At 40.8% G+C, this 15,008-nt stretch overlaps 1 protein-coding gene across 2 annotated transcripts in view; it reads left to right on the forward strand.

Annotated features, from left to right (window-relative positions):
* Positions 1-1,929: 1,929 nt before the first annotated feature.
* The window catches only part of LOC117460411 (E3 SUMO-protein ligase KIAA1586-like), a 42,967-nt gene continuing 29,888 nt past the window's right edge, over positions 1,930-15,008 (forward strand). The window contains exons 1-4 of one of the 2 annotated variants that reach the window (XR_011644697.1): positions 1,930-2,342; positions 8,382-8,432; positions 8,739-10,255; positions 10,629-11,435. The gene's annotated coding sequence lies outside the window, so the exon portion shown is untranslated. Of the gene's footprint in view, positions 2,343-8,381; positions 8,433-8,738; positions 10,256-10,628; positions 11,436-15,008 lie in introns of those variants that run through there. The other variant, XM_034101802.2, reaches the window with a different exon arrangement.

Below are 15,008 nucleotides of genomic sequence, written 5' to 3' on the forward strand. Positions count from 1 at the left end.
CAGTGTGTAAAATATATATCACTCAGTATAACAGGCCTACTCTCTTTATTTGCTTTAGTTTAGTAGATATCTACAAAGAGTCCATATTTTTCTAAAACCATTTAGTGCTTCACATAATAAAATACACAACGGCTGTAGCCTGATTATGCTTTAGCAGCTGTAGGTGTGTGTGGTACAGTATGTAGGTGTGTGTTGTACAGTGTGTAGGTGTGTGTTGTACAGTGTGTAGGTGTGTGTTGTACAGTGCGCAGATGCCGCGGACAGACGGGTCTCAGTTGGTTTGATGTCCTTACTTTTAATACTTGCAAATACAACTTTTGGCCCGTAATTTCAATTCCCCATTTCAGCGACCAGAGAGAGAGAGGGGGGGGGGGGGGGGGGGGTATATCCAGTCTCTGACTGTGTTACGTTATTATGAGAGTGCTCTCATACTTTAAATTGTATATATTTATATAAATATATTTGTGTGTGTGTGTCCGCATCTGTAGCCTGTTATTGTCTCATTATACCGCACTCTCAATGAATTCAAATAAAATATGTGGGGGAACAATGTTCAGCTGATCTAACAGAGATTATAAAATATGACAAAACACTCGAGCTGTTGCCACGTCATAATGAACGGACGTCGCTTTAATATGACCGCTCAGAGGAGAGGAGTTCTCATTTCTTTAAACGTCTGCTACTTCCCCTCCTCTCTCCTCGGTTCCCCTCCTCGGTCCTCCGCTCGCATCTCCTGTGGGCGGGTCTAAGTCTCGAGGAGGGGAGTCGAGGAGGGGAAATTTGAGTATTGAGAAGCCTCTTTTGAGACAAGCAAGACCTGCGCAGTTGCGATCAACGTCTTGCTCGTGCGTTGCATGATGGTTAGTCATTTTGTCCGACTTGCTCTGGAGGCTCGCCCACATGAGACTTTGAAATCTCGCGGGACAAAGACGCCCGCAGCCTTGAGAGCGAGGCGAGGCGAGTTGGCGCACTTGCTCTCCACGAGCTGCGGAAGCGAAATGCTTGATGGGAAACGGCTCGCTGGTATCTCGAGCTGAGCGCTTATTGGTGGTGTTTACCACGTGCTGCTGATGAAACTCTCCAATTGGCTGGCAAAAGTGTGTTGTTGTTTTGTGTCAGTTTTACGTCGCCACATCCATTCCCATTTTTCATCATTGTTCCACAATGTTTATCATCACGAAATTAATATCTATATATTTTATATTATACTGCTTACCGTTTTCATATTTTATATATCTTAGCATATTCATACACACTGTTCATACTGCTCACAGGCTGATATCTAGTGTATTCATACCCCTCACTGTTTATTCATCATTCAATTCATTCTATATTTTATTCTGTAGATTGTGTACATTACTTTTCACTTTACTGCTTGTTGCACCTGGTTAGAAGCTAAACTGCATTTCGTTGTCTCAGTACCTGTAATATGTGCAATAACAATAAAGTTGAATCTAATCTTGAGCAGGAACAAATGTATTTACTTAGTACATATCTGACATTAACGATTAAACACATGTGTGCATTCTTTATAAATGCAAACCGAGTCAAGCCGACTCCGGAGGTGGCGGTATGCACCTTAAAGTTGTTTGCAATCCGCCAAAAAACCGAGAGAAGAAGAAGAAGAATGCGAAGAAGAAGAAGATGAAGAAGAAGAAGCCGACTCCGAGCTGTCCGACTTCAGGCGAGCTTTTTGACACCTCGGCTGCGATCGGCTACTCTCGTCTACTTTCAAGGCGAGCCGCAATGTGTCGCAAACAAGCCTAGTGGCTGAGAGGCACCACCGTTAAAAGCGAATTGACGAGATTTACATCATACAACCCATGTAGTATAAACATTGATTTTAATTTCTTACAGTAGGAGAGGTTTTGGGGGTTAGGGTTAGGATGGGGGGAAGGGAAGGGTTAGATTGAAGGGAGGGAAGAGAACTGCTACCCGGGAACGTTCATACTGGGTAGTTTATTTAGTTTAAAAAAAAGTATCCAACGAGTTAGACCACAAAGGAAGTGTAGTACCGCCGTTTGGCCACAAGACTCCGGCGCACTCCTGGGGGCTTGGTTCAACCTCCACTGTCCGCGGCCGCAGCTAGACCCTTCTCAGCCACCGTAGTGTCGTGTCAGGTGGGCGTGTCGTGTACCATCGTGTACCCCCGTGTACTGGCCGCGGCCGCAGTTATTAGACCCTTCTCCAGGAATTTCCTTCCCTGTGAGACGGATTTAATGTCTGTCAGCAAGAACAGCTTTTTTCGTTTTACATGTGGATTTATTGTCATTTCTATTCAGTCACAGCTGATACATGAATTAGCTGATTTGGCTCAGTTTAACAGCCAACACAACACAAGTGTAAGTGCCGTTACTTAATGTTATTTGTATACAACCATACCGTTACGGTAATGCATCATCTGTTCACATTTATTTAACCCACAATAGTTCTGTTACGCTTTATCTTCTCTCAATTATTTGTATTTCTATTGTGCACTCAAATAAATCTTAAACTGATGTTCGTTTATACATCTTAAGAATGGCTTTTATCTTTTTTTGAAAACTAGTTCTTATTGTATGTAATTTATTTTGGTCTACAACAGATGATACAACTGTTTGTATGTCAGTAAATGTGTAGCCGACTAACAGTGGCGGGGGGGTTGTGTGTGTGTGGGACAGAGCTGGCTGCATTACACATCCATGGCTTTCAGATGATCAGCTGTGCCTGCGTCATCACAAACGGACGTCGCTTTACGTGACGCTCCGAGGAAAGGATGTCCAATACAGAAGAGGCTTCTCAATTCTTAAATTTCCCCTCCTCGACTCCCCTCCTCGAGACTTAGTCCCGCCCACAGGAGATGCGAGCGGAGGACCGAGGAGAGAGGAGGGGAAGCAGCAGACGTTTAAAGAAATGAGAACTCCTCTCCTCTGAGCGGTCATATTAAAGCGACGTCCGTTCATTATTACGTGGCAACAGCTGCATCAGCTGTCGGGTGTTTCGTCATATTTTATAATCTCTGTTAGATCAGCTGAACATTGTTCCCCCACATATTTACTTTGAATTCATTGAGAGTGCGGTATAATGAGACAATAACAGGCTACAGATGTGGACACACACACATATATTTATATAAATATATACAATTTAAAGTATGAGAGCACTCTCATAATAACGTAACACAATCAGAGACTGGATATATATCCCCCCTCTCTCTGGTCGCTGAAATGGGGAATTGAAATTACGGGCCAAAAGTTGTATTTGCAAGTATTAAAAGTAAGGACACCAAACCAACTGAGACCTGTCTGCCCACCGCATCTGCGCACTGTACAACACACACATACACACTGTACCAGTGCGTGTTGTACAGTGTATAGGTGCGTGTGGTACAGTGTGTAGGTGTGTGTGACACACACCTACACACTATACCACACACACCTACAGCTCCTAAAGCATAATCAGGCTACAGCCGTTGTGTATTTTATTATGTGAAGCACTAAATGGGTTTAGAAAAATATCGACTCTTTGTTTGTAGATATCTACTAAACTAAAGCAAATAAAGAGAGTAGGCCTATGCCTGTTATACTGAGTGATATATATTGTACACACTGCTCTGCTTTCTGCACCTCACAGCTGTTCTCACTGTAAACATCGCGTTGCGATGAGAGCAGGTTCTAAAATAATATCCAGGGGATGCATGCAGAGCTGTCATTGGCTGAGATAAGTCCGGCCGTGCGTCACGCCTCCACCGATCCCGGAAATGCATCCGCGGAGGAGCCGTGGAGGAACCATCAGTGTATCCTCGGTTATAGCTCCTCCAGAGAGCCTCCTCGACGCTCGATCCTCGGTCCTCGGTGTGCATTTAGAGAAATGAGACGTCCTTCAAAATGGCGCACTGAAATTCATTTCCGGGTCACTACCGGAGGACCGAGGAGTCCAGGAGGGGAAATTTGAGTATTGAGAAGCCTCTAGAGGCTGAAGTCGAATAGTCCATTTAGCTTAGGAACCTTCCTAAAGGAGTGAAATGACCCGGAAGTCCCTCAGTGGCAGCCATGATAAGTGCCGTTCGAATTCTCTAGAATGATGAGAATGAAGGAAAGGAGGTTTCAAACTTCCTTTATAACCTCCTTTAGCTTAGGAACCACTGGACCTCCCTAACCGACAGGAGAAGCGAAAATGCTGCCCCACAATGCCTTGCAGCCGCAGCATTTGCCGTCACTCAACGGTCGGCCGTTCACGGAAACAACCGATTATGACGGAGAAATGATATCATGAAAGTTACGGTGCTTATTAAGCATTTTAAAACGTAGGTGGTAAGTTGCCAAAGTGCTTTGTTTTGAACGTTCATCAGTATTATAATCAAAAAGAGAAATATGAACGTTAGTTTTTACTGAAATGATCAAATAAAGTCGACATTTCAGTCTTTACTGAGCTGTGTGGAGTTTGTTCAACTTTTAAAAGATGTTTGAATGGTGATATACACAGTGATAGATGTTAAGGACTAACGTTTATAATAAATACATCTGTATTGATTTTAAGATCTTTAGTTCATACAATCATACGTATTGGGATCATTTGTATTAATGTGGACCGGAGGGAGAGGGTGACGAGCATAAGTTTCACTTTCCTTTTTTATTTCAATTCCAACTTTGGTCATGAAGAATATGTTTCTCTGTTGTCCACGTTCATAAAGCAAAGCAGCAGCATCAGAGCACGGTGCAGAGTCTCTAGATGAGTTTACAGTAGTCCCTCGTTCTTATTAAACATCCATCTTGTAGTCCGCTGTATAGAAAACTGTGGTTTCCATAGTTACCCACAGCAGCAGACGCACACAATGACGTCCGCTGGCGCATCATAAACACGTCGGATAGTGAAAGTGCATTCGGATTCTCTAAAGTACCGCAAGTCTCTTCTCCTAAGTCCTTTTGAATTCTCCTGTCCACTATCCCTTAACCCCGTGACGTTTCACTCCGAGGTCAAGGAATAGACGATAGGGTTAGAACTTAGGAGCTGATTTTTAAACTATCCGACTGCAGCCCGGGCCCTAGGTTGCGTTCCGATAATCCAAAAATCAGCTCCTAAATTCTAACCCTACCTCCTATTCCTTGTCCTCTGAGTGAAACGTCACGGGATTAAGGGATAGTGGATAGGAGAATGCAAAAGGATTTAGGAGAAGAGACTGCGGTACTTTAGAGAATCCGAATGCACTTTCACTATCCGGTTTATGATGCGCCAGCGGACGTCATGAATGTGGGGAAACTATGGAAACTACAGTTTTCTATAGCGGACTACAACATGGATGTTTAATAAGAACGAGGGACTACTGTAAACTCATCTAGAGACTCTGCACCGTGCTCTGATGCTGTTGCTTTGCTCTATGAACGTGGACAACAGAGAAACATTTTCTTCATGACCAAAGTTGGAATTGAAATAAAAAAGGAAAGTTTTCATTTCATTTCATTTCAAACCTTTATTTAACCAGATTGGTCCCATTGAGATCATAGATCTCTTTATCAAGGGAGACCTGCAAAGTGAAACTTATGCTCGTCACCCTCTCCCTCCGGTCCACATTAATACAAATGATCCCAATACGTATGATTGTATGAACTATGAAAATATCTTAAAATCAATACAAATGTATTTATTATAAACGTTAGTCCTGAACATCTATCACTGTGTATATCACCATTCAAACATCTTTTAAAAGTTGAACAAACTCCACACAGCTCAGTAAAGACTGTGAAATGTTGACTTTATTTGATCATTTCAGTCAAAACTAACGTTCATATTTCTCTTTTTGATTATAATACCGATGAACGTTCAGAACAAATCACTTTACCACATACGTTTTAAAATGCTTAATAAGCACCGTAACTTTCATGATATCATTTCTCGGTCATAATCGGTTGTTTCCATGAACGGCCGACTGTTGAGTGACGGCAAATGCTGCGGCTGCAATGCATTGTGGGGCAGCATTTTCTCCTCTCCTTTCGGTAAGGGAGGTCCAGTGGTTCCTAAGCTAAAGGAAGTTTGAAACCTCCTTTCCTTTCATTTGGAGAATTGGAACGGCACTTATAATGGCTGCCAGTGACGTACTTCCAGGTCATTTCACTCCGTTAGGAAGGTTCCTAAGCTAAATGGACTATTGGAATGCAACCCTGGGACCTTTCTCATTTCTCTAACTCCCCTCCTCAACCCCCCCCCCCCTCGACTCCTATCCTCGAGACTTAGTCCCGCCCACAGGAGATGCGAGCGGAGGAACCGAGGAGAGAGGAGGGAAAGCAGCAGGCGGTTAAAGAAATGAGAACTCCTCTCCTCTGAGCGGTCATTTTAAAGAGACGTCCATTAATGATGACAGGAGGCTCATTGACATTGATTTTGAGCGAATCGGTCACATGACCTGGAAGGTATTGAAGAAAAAGGCTACATTTTCCATCAAAATATTAATATAAAATATTTAGAGTGTTATAATACAATAAAAAGAGGTGTGTCCTATGCAGCCAGTGTAGTTCTTTGACCCAGCATTGATTTTGAGTGATTAGATCACATGACCTGGAAGGTATTGAAGAAATAAGCAAATGTTTCCATCAAAATATTAATATAAAAATATTTAGAGTATTAAAATGCAATAAAAAGAGGTGTGTCCTATGCAGCCAGTGTAGTTCTCTGACCCAGCATTGATTTTGAGTGAATCGGTCACATGACCTGGAAGGTATTGAAGAAATAAGCTCATTTTTCCATCAAAATATTAATATAAAATATTTAGAGTGTTAAAATCATAGACTGTATATATAAATGGACGTAGGGTCCGTGACGTCACCCATAGGATTCTGCAGAGTTGCCGTGAAGCCCTTAGTAGGCGGAGTCAGCCACTAACGGCTCGACAGTGACGTCAGTGTCTAACTCCCGCCTGCTCCAAATAAGGGCAAAGAGGCGGTGCTGAGGCGGTGCCGAGGCGGGACCTGCTGCCACCGAGCGTGACGTTCCAGACCTAGGCTGAAGTCGAATAGTCCATTTATCTTAGGAACCTTCCTAAAGGAGTGAAATGACCCGGAAGTCCCTCAGTGGCAGCCATGATAAGTGCCGTTCGAATTCTCTAGAATGATGAGAATGATAGGAAAGGAGGTTTCAAACTTCCTTTATAACCTCCTTTAGTTTAGGAACCACTGGACCTCCCTAACCGACAGGGGAAGCGAAAATGCTGCCCCACAATGCCTTGCAGCCGCAGCATTTGCCGTCACTCGAGTCTCGGCCGTTCACGGAAACAACCGATTATGACCGAGAAATGATATCATGAAAGTTACGGTGCTTATTAAGGATTTTATAACATAGGTGGTAAGTTGCCAAAGTGCTTTGTTTTGAACGTTCATCAGTATTATAATCAAAGAGAGAAATATGAACGTTAGTTTTCACTGAAATTATCAAATAAAGTCAACATTTCAGTCTTTACTGAGCTGTGTGGGGTTTGTTCAACTTTTAAAAGATGTTTGAATGGTGATATACACAGTGATAGATGTTAAGGACTAATGTTTATAATAAATACATTTGTATTGATTTTTAAGATCTTTAGTTCATACAGTCAATCATATGTCTTGGGATCATTTGTATTAATGTGGACCGGAGGGAGAGGGTGACGAGCATAAGTTTCACTTTCCTTTTTTATTTCAATTCCAACTTTGGTCATGAAGAATATGTTTCTCTGTTGTTCATAAAGCATAAAGCAACAGCATCAGAGCACGGTGCAGAGTCTCTAGATGAGTTTACAGTAGTCCCTCGTTCTTATTGAACATCCATGTTGTAGTCCGCTGTATAGAAAACTGTGGTTTCCATAGTTTCCCCACAGCAGCAGACGCACACAATGACGTCCGCTGGCGCATCATAAACACGTCGGATAGTGAAAGTGCATTCGGATTCTCTAAAGTACCGCAGTCTCTTCTCCTAAGTGCTTTTGAATTCTCCTATCCACTATCCCTTAACCCCGTGACGTTGCACTCAGAGGTCAAGGAATAGACGATAGGGTTAGAACTTAGGATCTGATTTTTAAACTATCCGACTGCAGCCCTTGCTCAGGCTAAGAAGCTAAGCTAACATGCTCTCAGTATTAAGCTAACAACCTATGCTAACAACCCAGCTTGCGGTCACTGCTCCTCGTTCCCGGCATATTCTGAAGGTAAGATACCCTGTAACTTTACAAAACTTGTCCTTTTGATTTAAATGTTCTTGAACCTACACTATACAATTGTTTTTTAAGTGCTTCACCGTTTTTGAAATATAAATGTCATTTAACTAAACTGTGTATACTAGCAGAGATATGGCCAGTGTTGCGTGAATTAAATGTGATTAATGAAATATGACTGTAGAAAAAGAAAGGTGCTTTTATATTGATTATTTATTTTTTTCAGCATTAAGAAAATAGAAGATTGCAACCTCCTCCACGCCAAACTGCACAACCTGTAAGTTGATGGTCCTGGCTTACTTTACATGACTTCAGATGGTTGACATTAAACACAAACATACTATACATATACATGTGTGCACAATTGTAGATAAAACAGCACACAGTATATAAATATATAAACTGTGTGCTGTTAATCTGTTTTTTGAGGTTTTGCTCTCTTGTTACTTTTAACCATACAGGTGTGATTTCATAGTTATTTTGTATGTTATTGTCAAAGGAACAAAATGAGCAACCCTTTATACTTAATTTGATATTCCTCATTATCTGAAGCATTTGTTACTCATTTATTTTCCTCCCATAGTGACTGTATGGATAATCGGAGACAGCTATGCGTGGAGCCCAGAGAGCTACAGAGACCATCGGCAGCAACCTTGGCCTCGACCTGAGGGTGTGCTGGTTCGGTTTGGGTAGACTGCGCTGGAGAGGTGTCCTCCCTTTCTTTTCCTACTCCCTGCGAGGAAGAGCAGTCCCGGATGTCCTCCTCATCCACTGTGGCGGCAATGACTTGGGGGATGTGCCCAGTGTTCAGTTGCTGAACCAGATGAAGGAGGACCTGCACCAGCTTCACCATCGGCACCCTGGCATGAAGATCATGCTCTCCCAGAGGCGCCGGTGGAGGGCTGGTGCAAATCCTGTCAAAATTGACAAGGCCCGGAAGTTTGTTAACAGTGTGATGGCTTCTTTTGTTCATAGCCTAAATGGTGTCATTGTTGACCACTCCAACATTAGACATGACAGTCCTGGGCTGTTTGCAAGATGGAGTTCATTTCACCCCTAGGGGAAATGATATTTTTTTTAAGTCACCAGCCAATTGCCTGAAAGACCACCCCCAAAGACTGTGAACTGCTAAAATGTCAGTATCACTGTCTTTGGATTTGGCCTTTAGAGTATGTATTCTAATGGCGCATTTCCACTGCAGCGGGTAGCCCCGTTTAAGCGTCCTTAACCGTCCTCAAGCGGCCAGGCCAGTTTTTGGTGGCATTTCCATATAGCCTAGTACCGGCTAGCGGGTACTTTTTCTCTCTTTTTCCGGCCCCATAAAATCGTGGTTCTATCAGACCAGGCCAGGGCTGTGACGTCAACACTCGACTGCTGATTGGTCAGAGAGAATCGTCACAAGATCGCGCGCGAGATCATCCCTAGCGTCGCATATAGATCTAGAAGCAAGCTTGCAGCATTTTGTAAACGGAGGAGCTACAAAAATGGCAACGTCGAAGAAAAGCACACCGTGGTCGACCGAGGAGGTGACGACGTTCCTTAATCTCATTGGGGATGATAAAATCCAGCGGGAGCTCGACGGAACAACGCGAAATGTGAAAGTGTTCCAGGATGTCTCTGCACAGATGTCCGAACGCGGATTTTCGAGGACTTTCCTGCAATGTAGGGAAAACGGCAACGGCTTTACTGGAGTCCCTGCAAGGTACGCTCACTTCTAACAAAGAAGTCTATTTTATCCTTACATTAATGTTCGACAACCCATGCTTTTATGGAGCCCCGAAGAGCTACATAGCTAGCTAAGGCAGATAGCCTTAGCTAGAGCTATTGTTTGCTAACACCATATGTGCCATTGTTTACGTTCAGTTTTTCTTTTCTATAGTTGTTGTTGCTATTTAGTATTGTGCTGCAGTAGTTTGTGGAATTAACAAGTCATTTTGCTGTTCTAGATGATTACATTGGGACTTGTGAGGAGGAACATTCCCGAACAACGGTTGATGGCAGTGTTCCGTCCACATCGTCATCGAATCCAGAACGGACCCCAGCTAAAGAATCGACACCGACTTAACCACCAACACCGAGTGCCATCACGTGTGGTTCTAGGTAAGAAATAGAAATGGCAAAACGACTGGAATTGTGTTTTGTTTTTTTTAAACCTTGGATCATCCATCAACAGTAATTAAAATAAGCTATACCACTGTGTGGAAATGCTCTGTTACAAGTAAAGTCTTAGCTAGTAAGCAGCTAGTACAGTTGTGTGTGACATCCTATCATATACATATATGTATATTCATTATCAACAGGCTGGACATAATGTAATTCACTTTCACAATCATTGTAAACATCTAGGGCCAGAACTTTCTTTAGTTCACCTTACTGTTGTTCTGTTTATACATGTTATTCTTATATCCTTGTGTGACCTGTACCTGTCCTATGTTTTTTCCTTATTGCTAATTATTATCTTATTGTCACCCAGGCAAGAGGAAACGAGGAGGAGAGGATCGGGCCCAGCAGGAACGGCACCATGACTGGGCAGCCGACGTGGCCCGTCTCCTCCGTGATACTTCAAAAAACCTTAATAGTTATTGTACATATTATATATTTTGTATCTAGTTAATTTTTAAATGCAACATTTGTACTTCCTTGTTTATTTATTTTCTTTAAAATGTTCATTTTATATTTACAATTCCATGTATATTTATGCTGGCTGCAATACAGTTTTACATTTTTTATTTGTATTGTTTAATGGCATGCCTTTGATACAACATTTTTTTTGTATTTTTATACTGCCATCAATAAAGTACTTCTTTGACTTATCTTATCTCTTGTTGATAATGAATGGCACCCAACAGAAAAAAATTAGATTCACATAATCTTGATTTAGAGAAGACATAAACATACATGAATTTATAAAGCAATAACAAACACCATCAGTTAGGAAAAAGCCCCTTACTTTTAAGAGATTTAAAGCAAGAAATTGAGTTTGCTAGCTTGAGGTCCTCCTCTAAAACATTATTACATGTTTATTTTGTAATAGTATTAAGAATACATGATAAATACATCATACATGTAGAAATTGCTCAATTGTAATACCCTCGTTCTACGTTCTACTAGACTCAAACAACACATTCCTTATATATTTCAAAGACGAGAGAACAAAATAAACCTATAACCCATTCAAGCAAGCTTTTAACATGTCTAGAAGAAAGATTGAGGTTATATTTAATATATTATTTATGTTGTGGATACTTTAGTTTCCATCCATGTTTACAATTGTCCACACTATTTTACACTTGCATTTATGAATATAGTTTTGCTGTGTTTTACACTTTAGTATTTATGTTTATAGTTATCTTTGATATTCGCTTAATTTATTAGAAAGATTTTCTTTTCATGATCTGATATTTCCTCAAATGTTCTTATTATGGGGCAGTACTTACTAAATATTCAATTCAGATAACATTTGTTTAAAACATTTGACAAACACATGTATATGAAAAAAAAAAGATTTATTTATGTTCAATACAATGAATGCAATACAATGCATATGTAGGTATTCAGGTAGCGCATCAAACCCTCTCTGATGTCAGTGCCCTCCTCTGCACCTTGAGACTCTGCTGCTGGTGCATTCCACCCATCATCATAGTCCTCTCCATGACTCTCGCAGACGTTATGCAGAGCACAGCATGTCAGCACCATGGATTTCACAATAAACAAGAAAACGATCGCTTCCACATCCTCCATTGTTGTGTGTGTTTTGTGAGTTGTGTCGCATTGAAAATGACGCCACTGCAGTTTTACCCAGCGTCGCTCCGCCAAAAAAGCCCGCCAAAAAGCGGACGGCCAGCGAGGCAGCCCGAGGCCTGAGCGAGGACGCTTAGGGACGCTTAAACGGGGCTACCCCGTTGCAGTGGAAATGCGCCATAAGGCCCTTGCTAAGCCCAGACTGTCATGGCTAATGTTGAGTTAGATATTACATCTGTAGCCATAACACTGTTAACATGGCTGCTCTTCCTCTTCCCCATATCCCACCCCCCCTCTTCCCCCAATGGACTCTGCAGCTCTCCAGGCCCATGCTGGGCATGGCTGTCTTTCAAACCTTTTATTTTGTATTTGTTATGATGTTTTTTGTTATTTTATTTGTTAAAATAATTATGTATTTATGTAAATATTGAAAATAAATTACATTCATATTTTCACTTCTTTTGTCTACTGCTTACTGCAACCTGATCTCACCAGAATGCGTGACTCCACCACGACTCCTTAACACCACAATGCGTGGTGGAGTCACGAACTTTGTTACATTTGCGTGTCGGCACCACGCAAACAACCCCAATGTAAAGTGAATGAGGCTCCTTTGTCGTGGTGCACACACGCATTTCTACAACGTGCATTGTGTGTAATGCAACTGTTAATTGTATTAAATTAGTTTGTTTTTAAGGAAGGCCAGAGCTTCAGCTGTGTCAAATAGATTGTTCCCTTTAGTTAACGTTATTTAAAAGATAATGATCATGTCTTGTATTACGAGCGTCCATTCCCATTGGATAACGGAGAATTTTACACCCGGAAGTAAGTAGCCTATTCTCCTTACTGTCGATTGATTTTACAGTGATATCTGTACTACTCATCGACTAAAAAACACCAAATTGTCCTTGTTAATTACACAACATTGATTGGTTTGAATTGTGTGCAATGCTTTTGTATTTTCCCCCTTCGATTCGGAGAAACAAATATTTTTTCGGAGTTTTTGGACGGCAGAAGACACTACACTACCCAGAATCCTCAGCTATCGTTTGGGACTACACCATGAACCCCGTGATCAGTCCTCAAGTTCTTTGATTGGTTGACCTCCAACTGCATTCCATATGAAAAAAAACGTTTCGTAAAAGAGAAAATCATACTTTATTCAGCAGTGCTTGCTTTACTCTTTGATAGTCATCACATTAATGCATTGTAATAAATGGTTTGGCTGCATTAAATATTACACATCTGTCTTAGTTCTTTATTTATCTACAGAGATCGGGCATCAGAATACACCGGAAACTATTCTTTTACCGTTCTGTTTTAATTTCACAATAAAGTTAGTAGTAATATTTTGTTTTGATATTATTGTTTTTTATTAACTACTAGACGACTGGGTCATGTTAAGACCATCTTTTTTTGGTTGCTATGGGTTTTTTCCATCGCTTTTGTGTTACAAATATCAAAACAATAACAAAATAATATTCGTTGTAAACTAAACCGGAAACAGCAGTATATTTTATTTTGTTAACACTGTAAACTTTTAACCTATGCTTTTAACCCAAACCACCTACTGGTTAAAGCACGTTATTACACGTTTAGAGTAATTGCAATGCAGGAAGATTGTGTTGCTTTTTAATGACTGTTTAAAATGCCTTTTTCTTAATGTCTTTCATTTTTGTAACGCACTTTTGAATGTGTTATATTTTATGAAAACATTCAAATATTAAGAGTACATACAAAATAGTGGGAAAGTAGAAGGTCAATTATATAAATATAGAATAGAAAATATCAAGAAGATACTCAAATGATATCTAGAGTAAAACAGTTTAGTGCCTGATAGGAGGATGTGCTAACTAATAAGGCTTTAATTAAAGAAATGTGCAGAATACGACAGTGTAATGGTGGAGGTACACACATATTGATAGATGTCTTGTAATGCACTGTTGATGAACCTGTGACCCAAGTTGTTCATTCATTGCATAACTACACTGTTGTGTATATGATATGTCAATAAACCTTAGAAAATCTTGAAATCTTGAAAGGGATGTGCAAAATAGCAATTATATACAGTCTTTAATGAACTATTAGAGAATAACGAGTAATGAATATGCTTTAAACGGATCTGCAGATAAATATTTAGTCTTCTCAAGCAACCAACTATCAAATATCTCTCCTGATTGTTGGCACTTGACAATCACCTTCACTGAATTTCATTCAGGTGTAACTAAAGTCTGATTTAAGGGTTGTTTATATTTCACATCATTAATCCAAATCTGTAAAGTAACTAAAATAAATGTAGTGGATTAAAAATACCAGGTTAACCTTAAAGAAAGCCCTCAGGATTATAAAAGACCACCATCACCCCAGCCACAAACGGTTCTGTCTGCTGCAGTCTGGCAGGCGGTACCACAGCATTCGGACTAAAACCACCAGACACAGAGACAGCTTCATCCCACAGGCCAGAAGACTATTAAACACCTGAACTTAGAAATAACATTCATCTGGCTGCTACTTAGAAATTATTTATCTAATATATCATATTCCAATCACTTGTATATAGACTCTTATTGCACTATTTCACTATTTTTTCTGTGCATCTGTTTTATTGCGTAGCACTGTTGGAGGAGCCTGTGACCTAAGGGGGGGAGGGGGGTAGGACACATTCGATTCCTGTTTTGAATAGTGTGCCATAGATGGGTTTCATTCCATTTCAAAGTCCTTTTGGACGCTCTGTGTAAACGTCGCGCATCCAATCACAGAGGTTGAGGACTGATCACGGGGTTTGTCAAGCTAAGCACATGGTGTAGTCCCAAACGATAGCTGAGGATTCTGGGTAGTGTAGTGTCTTCTGCCGTCCAATAACTCCGAAAATATATTTGTTTCTCCGAATCGAAGGGGGAAAATACAAAAGCATTGTACACAATTCAAACCAATCAATGTTGTGTAATTAACAAGGACAAGTTGGTGTTTTTTAGTCGATGAGTAGTGCAGATATCACTGTAAAATCAATCGACAGTAAGGAGAATAGGCTACTTACTTCCGGGTGTAAAATTCTCCGTTATCCAATGGGAATGGACGCTCGTAATACAATACAGGGGACATGATCATTATC

Source organism: Pseudochaenichthys georgianus, chromosome 16, assembly GCF_902827115.2.
Source record: "Pseudochaenichthys georgianus chromosome 16, fPseGeo1.2, whole genome shotgun sequence".
NCBI lineage: Eukaryota > Metazoa > Chordata > Actinopteri > Perciformes > Channichthyidae > Pseudochaenichthys > Pseudochaenichthys georgianus.